Below are 13,958 nucleotides of genomic sequence, written 5' to 3'. Positions count from 1 at the left end.
TTTTCAACCTTGAACCTTTTCAACCCTGGATCCAAATTTAGGATATTTATTCCTACCCAGGGCCCAATCTACTAAAAACATACCGCAACTTTCATTATGTGAGGACCCACTAGGAACAGGAATGTGTCCGCTCTGTTTGTGACCCGTAGTTTACAGACACAGATGTAGAACGAGACCCAACGGAGACCCGACCAGACGAAAACAGTAGCCCGTCAGGTCTGCTGGGGACTACATGGGTCAGAGGTCAAAGCCCCAGAGGAGTCTGGGTGGTTTTGAGGCCTGATTCAGCACCAGCTGTGGGCCATTCTGATGTTCAACAAAGGCGCTTTAGAAAGGCCGAACAAGTATAGATGAGTGTTGTCCAGAAACAGTGCTAAGAGTTAGAGAATGTTGGCTCTTTGGTGGTTGCATTCTCTTGTAAGTAATAATCCGTAACACTTTCATAGAAATAAATATCCGTTTTTCTGCTGTTGTTGCTGTTTCTAGGACTACCACTTTAAATACAAATACAGATAATTGAAAAAATCAGACATAAACATGTTCTGTGAACCAAATATGAACCAAAGGGAATGCGACTTTGTGACGTTCAGGTGAAGCGGTTTTATAGAGCAACTCTTAGGGAGATGAATGGTTCCAGCTGTTATTCAGGTGGAGGTGAAATCCCCAATGCATCAGGCATTACCAGAACAAGAGAGGCAGAATGATGAAATGGAAAAAAAGAAAAAACAGGCTCAAAATAGCATCTCTCACCATGTGTTTTTATTTCCCACCTGAGTGGAAAACCTGCCCCAGATTCCAACGTAAATAGAAGCGCTTTGTTGTTGAAAGAAGTTAAGGAAAGGGTTTCGAGGAAAGCGGACGCCAACTGAATCATGACAGGCCATATAAGAGAAAAGCCTGTTGTGGTTGGAACCAATTGGACTCATGTGGGAGGCAATAGAGAAGCACTCCCTGCTCTCCCATTAACAATCAAACACTTCTCGGATATTTTCCGCTCAGGAAAGAGGTTGGAAATTGCTTTTGTCAGGTAATCACTGCCAGGTAATGGATGACAGTCAGATCAAAAGCCCCATTACACAAAGTCATTTCTCAAGAACCCGAAGAGAATAAGTAGACATGACACATACTCATGTCAAAGCATCAAAACAGCTGTAAAGATGTTTGAAACATAGCTAATAACAGGCATAATATAATTATTATTTATGTAGCACTTTTCCAGACAGTTACAAAGCACTTAACATGGTATTAAAAATGTTAAATCAAAAGCCAAAGCAAATAAAAGCATGGAAAATATCAAAGCGAGGCTTGAATCATAAAGGTAAGAAACGGTAACAAAAGGACATCAAGTAAATAGTGTTGTGTTACTGTACATGGAGGAAGTAAGTCTGTAACTAAGTCACATTGGCTGTAAGCACATTCTATAGGAGCCTTTCTAGGTGTAAGAAATACATCAAATTGCTAGTAGATTGGTCAACTTAAGTGAAAATATAGACACTAATGTGTCCCCAGTAGCTCATTTGTGTTCCATGCTAACACTTTAGCATCTACTATGTTGAGTGATAGTAGGCTTTATGCTAACACTTTAGCGTACACTATGTTGAGTGATAGTAGGCTTTATGCTAACACTTTAGCATACACTATGTTGAGTGATAGTAGACTTTATGCTAACACTTTAGCCTACACTATGTTAAGTGATAGTAGGCTTTATGCTAACACTTTAGCCTACACTATGTTGAGTGATAGGCTCCATGCTAACACTGTACATAGCTTTGTCAGCCCCTATGGCCATAGTTGTCAAGCCCATGCATGCTTAGATTTATGGTTGCAACAACAAAGAGGGGACACACACACACACCAGCACACATACAAAAACACATGCCCATGCCATGGAAGGATAATGATGATATGTAGTGTGTCATCCCTTGTGTTTTGTGTCACGACATAGTTGTCAAGCCCATGCCTGTAACCACAGTATGTGTCATGAAGAGATAATGATATTCACTGGAATAGTATTTAGCGTGTGTGTGTGTGTGTGTGTGTGTGTGTGAGCCCTGTTATCAGTAGATAAATGTTCCTGTCGTTACACATCCTCTGATTGTCTTCCCGCACTGACGCCTTCTTCCTGAGAACCAATAGGAAACCCCCTTCCTCTGGACGGTGAGGAACGACCACCCAAAAATAACACAAGCTGTTTACAATGTGTGTGTGTGTGTGCGTGTGTGTGTGGGTCCATAGTGGGATAGTACAGTGTGTTACACCAGATTTTGGTCTGTAGGTCCCAGTCTGGTGACAAAATTGAGTAGACATGCATCTTTCTCTGTGCATTTGCAGCTTTAAAGACACCACACCACTGGCTTTGTTTATATAGTGATTTATAGGATTTAAGTTGAAATTGATCAGTTTTTGAACTTAACATCTTTCTGTGTATTTTGTAAAAGGTTTGTTTACATTTGCAACTTTTACATATGGGAGACCTGTAGTGAGTTATAATAAGTTAACACTAGAAAGGCCAAGCTGACGGCAGTTGGGAATTTTCCCCTATCAATCAAACAGTGTGTCCAGTCCTGTGACTTTGTCTTTTTCTTTCGGTTTTCTATTGATGCAGTTTGAGTTTCTCTTTTCTTTGTCTGTTCAGCCATGGTGGCTATCACTGCTCATGCTAACTACCCAGTTCTTCTTCTTCTGTTTATTCCAAACAAACCAAAAACGCAGATCACTTTCTGTGCACCAGGGGAATTTTTCCCAAACCTAGTGTTTGCAGATGTCACCTGAGTGCAATGGCTGTTTCTGCCGGCTGCCGCCCACATGTTCTTGGTTATCACTCCCCAAGGGAGGAGTGGAGTGCAGAAAATGCTTGGCCTACTTCTCACAAAAAAATACACAACCCTCCCTCTCTCTTTCATGGAGTCAAAGCATGCGGCTTTAACTCACTACACAGCTCCCTCTCTCATCCCCTCTCTCTCGCTGAGGCACCGTTAAACTCATCCTTTGTTCTGCGTGGGAGTGATGATGAACTACTGGAGATGAAATTCAAATCACAAGGCTGGCTGAGGTTAAAGGGCAGCTCTGATGATATTTTTACATACTTAGTATCTCTGTGATTTGATTGTGCCTCTGGCTGCAGAGTGGATTATTTAAAAATGATAAAACACTGTATAGCACTTTTAAAACACACTGCATGGAAGTGTATTGTGCACATGATATGAACCAGGTATTATTTGTCATTTTCTGGAACATTGTTCTCTTTTTATATCATCATCATATCATCTTTCACCACATACTATTATTGGATTTTTGATTGGTTTGTGTTGAGTACACACATGCATTCGTGAGTGTGTGTGTGTGTGCGAGTGTGTGTGGTTGTGTGTGTTTGCCTGCATGTGTGTGTGTGTGTGTGTGCAGTCAGTGAGGTCTGGGGTGCTGATATCCCTGCTGGGGCAGGTCATGAGATGTTCAGGCCTTGCAGGCTTGCTGTGTAACAGTCACATGTTGAGTGACAGAAGATACACTTCCACCACACTAACAGAACTATACTGTAGGCCTACTGATAGGAAGGGAGGCCTTTGTCTTTCACTCTGTTCCTGACACTTTTTTAATTTTCTCCAAGTATTTTGAGCTAAACTATCTTATCAACAAATGAGAAAGTCATCTATTTATGAAAAAGTTTGGAATTGGTTGCTATTGGGCGCGACTGTTGTAGCAACTAGGGTTTCCCCTGTGTCTTTCCCCACTCGCTAATTATTCTTATTATATAAGCCTTTATTGTGATTATGGGTACTTCAGTAATGCTGACAATACTGTGGTTCGCCCAATGCCAAGACACATCACCATCACACCCATAACCACAGTAAAAAAGGCCCTCTCGGGTATTATTACTGTAATAATTACTATTTTAGAAGACTATATAATATTTTATTTGACTGCCAAGGCTTCAATTAAGAGCTCACTGCAATCCAAATGCGGGAACATTTTGATTTCTCTGCCCTTCCGTCTGGCAGCCAAGCTGTTTGACAAGTCTATTCTATTCTGGTGTTCCCTTTGATTGGCTGGTGAGAATGTTAGTTTTGACACCCAGTATATTCTCATGTTGTCGGGGAAGCGAGATGAAGAGGGGGTGAAGGCGGATTTCCTTCTCGGCGCTGAAAACGTTTTATTTTTATCACGAACCGCAATCGGTCACATGTGCCGATCGCTCTTGTCCAGGCTCTGACCTCGGATGCCTTGTGTTTAGGCTCCGCTTTGTCCTCACTGGTGTCCCGCTACTGCTGCGGTCAATTCACGAGCAATTCAGCCTCTGTGAGTTTCTATTCGTGGACGACAGATTGCGTTAGAGACGTGAACTCCTCACCTCCGGCGTCAACGCGCCGCCGGCTCCTCAGGTCGAGTGACAAGAGGCGAGAAGGAGAGGCGAGAAAAGGGAAAAGACAGAGAGAGAACTGCAGTTTCTTGACTCTACTTTTTCTGCCTCATCCTTTCCTTTCTGTTTTGCTCAGCCATTTGACCTGAACACTTGATAGGACCCTGAACCTGAGATGAGGGGTTCACCACCCTGACACAAATTTGAGACCTCACCTCTTTTGGCCCATTAGATCAAAACAAAATAATGTCAAAGTCATTTGTTTAGTTTATTAATAATGATTGTAGTTATTTTTGTTGACTGTTTGCAAGACATTTTGCATATGACGTGAAAAAGTTTCTACATTTGTGGCCACCAAACTTGACCTGATGTTTCATAACAAATGTAGCCGGTGATTAATTGTCATTTCTATTTTATGGGGTATTTTACATGAAAAAGTAGAGAAGAATCAGTGATTTTTGCCATGTACATAGTATTTCATGAAGATTTCATTCAACAAAATTACCAACAATTTAGTTATTCATCAAAATGAAACCGGAAAATAAACTTTATCAACTGAGAAAAAAGTGTTGTAACTGATATGCAAATTTTTACTTTTATTAAATATTCGCTAAGTTTAATATGTTAATAAATAAATATCTAAAAGTTATTACAAGAAGCGTTTGTATTTGTGTCCTTATTGAAATGGGCACAAACTAAGTAGTGGGATCCATTGGTTTGAATGAAGAGTGCTGTAATGCAGACGCACCACCGTGTCGTGTGTGTGACAGTCAGCTCATTTTTTAACAATATGAATATAACACGGGCTTATCAGGTGTACCGCTGGGCCAGCTGTAGGATAGAGTCCCAGTGTCTCGCTCCTCAGTGTATTCGCCCCTGTTATGTAAGCGTTTTAACACAGAGCTGATTGTAACTGTGTGGGAGGTCTAGAGGTCTGCTGCCAAGGGGATACAGCAAGGTAGACAGAGCCGAGACACCAGGGTCAATACCACACACACACACACACACACACACATACACACACACACACCAATATCCTGTTCATATCCTGCAAACTCAAGTATTCTGTCATTGAGTTGGTACAGGTAAATATCATATCCCGTTTACAATAACTGGATATAACCTGGGATAGTGAGGCTTGCTTGCACCTTATTACATTTACTGATTTCTATTGTTTGCCCGAGCTCATTTCTTATGGTAAAATAGGAAATAATGTGTTTATTGATGTATATAGACACTAGGGATGCACTGATTTGAAGGCTGAAACCATTTTTTTTTTTACATATATATTGAAGCTGCTGATAGCTGATATTACATTCAGTGTCTTTAATCATGAATTGGACCATGAATGACGAATGATTATGTCCCTGTCTTGGCCAATCAGTAGCAAATATGTCACCTTGTTTTGAGCTGTAATTGTAGTTCCCTCTTGGGCCAATCAGTGTCATTTTGAATGCAGTGGTGAGATGCATCATTGTGTATGCATGTGTGTGTGGTGTGTGTGTGTGTGTGTGTGTGCACAGACTGCTGTTGACCTGCCAAGTGATTAAACACAACCCCTCATTATCCCATTGAGCTATTATAAATCTATCTGCAACCAGCTCCCCATCACCACACCAATGTCAACATCAGACACACACACATACACACACACACACACACACACACACACACACACACACAAAAGACACACACAGTGAGCACAGTGCTGGATCAGAGAGCTTTGTCTTTTTGTATGAACACAACTCACGTTTTTATACTTCCTTTACCGAAACTCCCTGTTTTTGGAAGTTCATGCACAATGGGAAAGAAATATGCACATTCTCTCTCTCTCTCTCTCTCTCTCTCTCTCTCTCACGCACACACAATGATTGTTTTCCATACAATGCCCGCAGAGCTGTCTGCAGTGTTTTGGGAACTACTTCCTACAAGAGCATAAACACTACTGTATTCCCAGGTGTGTGTGTGTGTGTGTGTGTGTGTGTCTGTGTGTGTCTGTGTGAGAATGTACATTATTCTTTCCCATTGTACATGGATTTCCAAAAACAGGGAGTTTCGGTAAAGTGTCTAGATGTATTTCCGTATGTGTATGTCTATGTAGGTCTGTGTTTGTGTGTGTGTGTGTGTGTGTTTGTGTGTTCCTGTGTGTGTGTGTGTGTTTACAGATAATCCTGTCTGTGTACTGTTCATTCATCCGCTATGAGAACAGTGTGGAGAGAACAGAGTAGTGAGGTGGAAGGCACATGTACCTCCAATTTATTAGTATGTTTTTGTAGGCAAGCACACACACACACACACACACACACACACACACACACACACAGTCGGTTACAGTCGGTTATAATTTCCCATATGTCTTTGCTGGGTTTTGATTGGTTTTCATGACTACAACTGTCAATATAGCTTGTATAAACTGCTGTATTTATGGAAATAGACTTTTAATATAGTACTTTGGCAATATTGTTTCTGATAAACAGTCATGCCAATAAAGTCAGTGAAATGAAGAGTCAGAGGGGGTTGGCCGGGTGGGAGAGGGACGAGAGAAGGAGGGAGAAAAAAGAGGAGGGAGGAGAGAAGGACAGGAGAACAGAATGTCAAATCAAATCAGGTTAGACTGTGTAACATTTTAACATGAATAAATCATTGCTACATTAATTGGTAGCAATAAGGGTACATTAATTAAGGGTTAGTTAATGCTTAATAAGCATGAACTAACCCTTAATTAACAGTTAACTAATGTGTCTGGTAATAATTTACTAATGGTGTTCATGTTAACTAAGGTATTAATTTATACATTATTTAATAGTTTATAAAGATGACTATTAAATAATGTATAAATTAATACCTTAGTTAACCATTAGTAAATGATTACTAGACACATTAGTTAACTGTTAATTAAGTTTACAATAAGGGTACATTAATTAAGGGTTAGTTAATGTTTAATAAGCATTAACTAACCCTTAATTAATGTACCCTTATTGTAAAGTGTTACCCATTAATTTTGAGGCATTAGTAGAAGTACGGTAAACAAATGACACCATTGGATTCAACAGGAAATCTACTGGATTGCTTTACGGCACAAAAACTGGAACCGGTTTTACTTTGCATGTAATACACAACTTTATTCCAGTTCCACTTTTCTGACTGCGTAGTTTCAGCTTCACGGTGGCTTACCTGGTCTGAATCCATACTGGCTGTTTGTGGCTCTGTTGGTAGCTCTTATCCTTCTTCTTATTGACGTACAAACAAAGCAGTCCAACAAACTCTGCGATACTTGATTCAAAATCGAATCGGGAAACCAGGGGAACTTGAAATGAATCTTCTGCTAGCCAGCTAAACACTTCCATAAGCTATTTGAATTGTGGAGAAATGGGAAATGGAAAAATCAGCTGCAGTGAAAGCTAGTATCAACAGGAGCACCAACACCACAGGTATTTCAGACATGACAGCTCAACAAGGACCTAATGAAAATCCTACAAGCTAGCAAAAATGACACACACGATTGCATGCATACAAACAAACAAACATACACTGTACCTCCCTCTCTCTCTCTCTCTCTATCTCTCTCTCTCTCACACACACACACACACACTGAGCCTCTCTCTCCTCCCTCTCTGTCTCCTGATAGGCTGCTCGCTGCTCAGAGTGCTGTTTCACTACAGCTGGAGCTGGAAAAACTGACCACAGACACACACACACACGACGACTAAAACACACTCACACACGCACACCAAAACACCAAAGCTCTGCCTCAGCTGTGTGTGTGTGTGTGTGTGTGTGTGTGTGTGTGAGTCTATGTGTGTATGCGACAGTGAGGGAGAAAAAGCGGAGAAAAGTGAGAGAGAGAGAGAGAGAGAGAGAGAGAAAGACAGGCGGTGAGTTTTGTGTGTTTGGACGTCTGGTCTGGAACAGAGCGAGAGTTGATGATGATGAGGATGAGGATGATGACGAAGGAGCAGTTGTTGACCGGCTGCTGCTGGACGTCGGGTTTTCTTCATTGGTTTGGATTACTATGAGACTACTGTCATTTATTTGGATTAACGCTTTTTTTTTTTGGGAGGGGGGGGAGTGATTTACACTTTTGCTTGTGTATGTGTTCGTGCCGGAGAGGAGTTAGGATGAAGAAAGTCACAAATGTCATAGGTAATATGTTCACACACACACACACTTTGACACACACATATTGCCATGACTGACTATCAGAAACAATATTGCCGAAGCAATCTCTCTCTCTCTCTCTCTCTCTCTCTCTCTCTCTCTCTCTCTCTCTCTCTCAGAATCAATTCAAAAAAAGTTTACATGTTGCCAAAGCTCTCTCTACCTCTCTCTCTATAGACATATAGATACATATATACGTATGTATACAACACACTCTGCCTTGTTCTCCAGTGGCGTGTTTACACAGCAGACAGACGGTCGGACACACACACACACACATCCACACACCCACACACACACACAAGTACACACAAACACACACACACACACACACATATACACATTCGTTTGTCAGCCACACTTCTGTCTGCCTGCTGTCGTCTTGTTTCCATTTCACCAGTCTTTTCCATTACAGTCTATGGGTGCCGTGATTTACTCTACCAAGTATTTCCAGTTTAGTCTTGACACCATTAGCCTGAAATATTTATGAGCTTGATAGAGGGGAGCTGCCTCGCTAGGGCTGTGTACATGCTTTACAGTGTAGCTTTCTGTGATGTGTATTTTTCTCTCTGTGAATGCCTAATAAGCCTAAATATTAAAGGAGGTGAAACATAGAGGTCATACTTCCTAGAGTGTTTCAGACAATGGTTATATTATCTAAAGTAGTGTTTCTCAAACTCAAAGCTAGAGACCAATGCTTGGAATATGGCTGAGGGGTTCCTGTGTTGGTTATCTGGTATAGAAATGGCTATCCTCTGGTATACTCTGCTTTTATCATTATGTTATCATCTAAAGGAATACAGTTTTTGGTAGTTTTTGGTAGATTATGCCATTGGTCAACTTCCCTGTTAAGTGATGAAAACATAGACACCAAAATCATCCATGTGTCCCCAGTAGATCATTGGCTCTGGTGCTCCATGCTAACACTTTAGCGTACACTATGTTGAGTGATAGTGGGCTCCATGCTAACACTTTAGCGTACACTATGTTGAGTGATAGTGGGCTCCATGCTAACACTTTAGCGTACACTATGTTGAGTGATAGTAGGACACTAGCTTTATATCAAAATGAGAAAATGAGACTTGTAGCATCTCTAAAGGTAAATGGTTGGTCATTTTAAATGATGTGCTGCTAAGTCAGGCGGTTTTGTGTAAAATTTACATGAAATATGACAACAAAGGAACATACTGTATTGAACTAGCAGGGACTACTTTCCCTGTTTCCATAAGAAGTGAAGGTGGTGGGCGATGGGAGACTGTGTAAAGCTAAAAATCACTGCGCGGTGGATGAATATTTGGTTGCTCACCTGAAATAGTTCAAACAATGGACATGGCTACATCACCTATATTGAGTTAATGATATTACATTTTTTAAATTTATGAATCCATCAGACTCCTTACTTTAGATAATACTAGTGTCCTACTATCACTCAATACAGTGGATGCAGTGTTAGCATGGAGCACTGGAGCTGGTGTTAACGGCTAGTGGCCAAGAGGACACTCTCTCAATCATGTTGTATTAATTCATGTGTGAGTTACTGGAGCCATATGGCACACTGTTAAAATACTTCTCCTCACAGCAGACAGAAATATTTGCACAGAAAGCTAGACTACACAGTGATGTCTACTGCAGCAAGGAGGGATTTGATTTGACTGTTTAATTTATCCCAATCCTATTTTCTCCAAGTTAAAGTGGTATGATTTTTATTAATTTTAGTGGTGCACCATGACCAAGACAGGTCATTGATTTATGTTCCTTACCAGGCTAAATTTATAGTTGGTACTGTATCAGTTAGGGCCACACTAAGATTATTATATTTCCATGATTTATTTAGTTTTCCAATAACCATAATGTCTCGAAGTGCAGTTGGGAGTATTGTATTCTCACACCTTTGATGTGTTTCCCTGTATGAAAATGGATATGTTTTACTGCTTTTCTGACTGTCATATGTAATAATGTTAGCTGGTAATTCAGTTCATATTCATTTTATACTGTTATAAGATTTTAAGATCAACTAATACTGCACATGTGTCACTTCTTGAAGCAAATGAGATTTGCAACATTGCCAAGGGTGGAAAAGTGATAAAGGGGACAAAAGAGACATAAAAACATGGTGGGATATAAGGAACAAAAATTATTTGAAATGTTGCCAGTGTATCGTGGCTTTTAAGCTCAGATGTTACTTGTGTATAGTCTTTGTGGTAAATCATGCTATGTTTTTCATTAGGTTAGTCCCCAAATGTGAACACCCAAATGGATTCACAAACAGTTTCAATCTGTTTGTGGAGTACTGAGCAGCAGCAGTGACAGTGTGTGAGTGCCTGCTGCTTAATCCTTAAATTTAGAGCAGATGGACGAAGGTGACAACCAAGGTGCATATACTGTGTGTGTGTGTGTGTGTGCGTGTGCATGTGTGTGTTAGGGTTGGGGAGGGGGGGCACCATCTGCATGTTGCCATGGCAACGTGGAGTTGTGTCACCCGACACAACTTGGCAAAGAATCAACCATGTGAGTGTTGCAGCTCAGTCGGTGAATCTAGAAGTAATCCACAGATTCCTTGAGCTCAGAGCGGCCGAACGAACAGCTTTTAGTCTGTTTCCCAGAACTGTCTTACATCCATCTGCAGTATCAGAGATGTGTCAGTGATTCTTTTGCCTTTTATATTTGGCAATGTATGGTGTTCCTCCACCGAACTAAAAAGTTTGGATGTTAATCTCTGCATGTAGTAGGACCTGGGAGGGTTGAATTATGAATCCAAAGAAATATGCTACTGTAGAAGGATTTCATTTTGGGATTATGTTGCTTGATATCAATCCTTTTTCCTGTCTAAGACATTACCTAACTTACATCTAATTCCCTTCTAAGAGCTGATGTAACCACTTATATATGTTATTGTTGTGAAGACATCACTCATCTTTGAAAACTATCTGCTAAGAAAGAACTCCCTTTGTTCCACTGAGGAATGTCCTGACCTTTCAAGAGGCCCTACAGGGACTCCAGCAAGGAGCAGAAACCAATTTGCCATGTATCCCGCTATTCTTTGCATTCATGTGGACCAGAATGCTGGACCAGAATTGTGGTTAGAATGAATGGGAGCAGCCCAACATGTAGCTTGTAGCTAATTCAGTGGTCCGAAACATTTACAGCCGCCTTGACACTTTATTTCCTAAACGCTAACATAAATTTTGAAACTTAATCTCCCAAATCATGCCGGCCCCATCAATGTGTTTATATTGGCAAGTATCTACCTATGCAGTGTAGCTTGACATCTGCTTATAATAGTGCTTCCTGGCCCCCAGACTCTCCCAGACCCCTGTCAGTTTCTAAAAACAGAGTGCTTCTGACCCTTGAACTGACCATATATCACCTCTGCCTGCACCACTCCTTTCTACTTTGAAGTCCCAACAATGCAGAACATCCTCCCTACTTAAGGGCCAAGCTCCGGTTGCATAACTCCGCTGTTTGATATGTTCCTGGACAGCCAGAGAACAACTCCTAGATCCTCTGCTCCTCCCCCTTTTGGCACACTGTCTTGTATACTTTGTACTTTTTTCCTCATTGTTTTGTCCATGCAAAGTGATTTTTCAAACTTGTAATGCACCAATGGGGGCTCATAGTTGGTCCTCAGGTAAGACATCATATTTCTGTTGATTTCGTTGTGGAGGGAGATGACGGATTGGTTTTCGTCCATTCATTTGTGTCTTCGTCCATGTGTCACATCTATCTCAGACTGATTGGATTTTGATGAGACTTGGGAGAATGATGCATCTCACCACTGTGTTCCAACATGATCAAAATGACACCAGCTGGCCCAAGGGGAGCGCTACATCGGTCGTTCATTTGTTTGTTCCTCTATCTGTCATTCAAACTATCTCAGGCTGATTGGATTTTATGAAACCTAGCGGAATGATGCATCTCACCACTGTGTTCCAACATTTTCAAAATGACTCTGATTGGACCCAAGCGTTGTGCTGCTTGCTCCACTTGATGAAGAAGGTGACATATTTGTTACATTAGGGGGACAGACCTCAGCTTTAGACAGGTGGTGGAGGGGAGATACGGAGGGAGGGGGAGGTTTGCTTTTCTACCTCTCCTGAGGTGTGTTCCCCCTCTTCTTACCCCCTGCATATCACAGCTTCTAGCAGGATAGAGATAGGATCAGAAGTCAGCGTGTTAACATGCTCTTGACGCAGATCCTCCTTCCGTTGTACATGGAGAGGTGTGTATGCGTGTGTGTGTGTGTGTGTGAGAACCTCTGTTAATGTACGTGCAGGCATGTCTGCATGATTGTGTGCGTGTATGCATGTATGGGCGTGTGTTGTTCAGTGGAGTGTCCTGTTAGTATTACAGCTTTGTACATTGTGTCTTAATGATGTCATTTTCCAAGGATGCTCGATGTGACATTATTTTGGCCTTCATACAAGACAAAGGAGCTGCTATCCCACCTAAAAGAATTTTAGTACTGGTTTCAGTGGAACGTTTTAGTGTCACACAGTATAAATGCTGTTTCAGAGAATTTCATTTGTATCGGTTTCATTGGGGAATTTTAGCATTGCATGGTGGAAATGCTGTTTTTGAGGATTTCATTAGTATTGTTTCAGTGGAGAGTTTTAGTGTCCAATGGTTCAAATACTGTTTCAGAGAAATTCATTAGTATTGTTTCAGTGGGAAATGTTAGTGTCACATCAGAGATGCCGTCCCAATTTCATTAGTATTAGTTTTGATGCAGAGTTTTAGTGTCACATGGTCTAACGGTCACTTCAGAATTTCATTAGTATTGGTTTCAATGCAGAGTCTTGGTATTGGTTCAGGAGCTGTTCCGCCCCATCAAATAACATTTCTGAGGTGATATACACTATAATAAATGCTGTGTCAGTAATATCCATGGCAAGTCAGCAGACTTAGCTTGCCTGTCCTTTAATGGAGGCAATATCAATGTTCCTCTGTTCTGGGTGTCTATCAGCCATGTGCTCTCTCTCCCTCTCTCTCTCTCTCTCTCTCTCTCCCTCTCTCTCTCATCCCTTCCTTATTTCAACCCCACCTCCACCCCACCACCACCCTAAGCAGCATGTTCCTGGGTAATAAAGCGTAGTCAGTGTTAATGCACGTCTTTCTTCTCAATGACAGAGAGACGTTTGTTCACTGTGGACTACAGTTACAGCTTCAGGGTGCAGGGGGACTATATAATCATTACACCAGTGCAGGGTAGTTATTAATGAACACACACACACACACACACGTCACAAGCAGTGTCTGAGAATGCAAGTACGGTTCAGGCTCAAGCCTCGTCTTAGTTTCCAACATATACATTACATATGAAACCCTGTCAGGAATCGACATTTATAGAATAAGCTGCAGCCGATGACGCCAGTAGGCTATATGACCCAATGTTTCCCCAAAGAATATTTTCTAGATGAGGTAGAAAGGCGTGTAAATCAGCACT

General features: G+C 41.2%; 1 protein-coding gene across 1 annotated transcript in view; it reads left to right on the top strand.

The window, feature by feature from the left end:
* The window catches only part of mcf2l2 (MCF.2 cell line derived transforming sequence-like 2), a 124,938-nt gene that overhangs the window by 22,184 nt on the left and 88,796 nt on the right, over nt 1-13,958 (top strand). The window lies entirely within an intron of this gene.

Source organism: Centroberyx affinis, unplaced genomic scaffold (assembly GCF_046629955.1).
Source record: "Centroberyx affinis isolate AG114_WGS23_722 - 3 ecotype Tasmania unplaced genomic scaffold, CSIRO-AGI_Caff_v1 ptg001688l_1, whole genome shotgun sequence".
Classification (NCBI taxonomy): Eukaryota; Metazoa; Chordata; class Actinopteri; order Beryciformes; family Berycidae; genus Centroberyx; species Centroberyx affinis.
The sequence above is the reverse complement of the archived record's forward strand: the minus strand, read 5'-3'. Positions and strand labels throughout refer to the sequence as shown.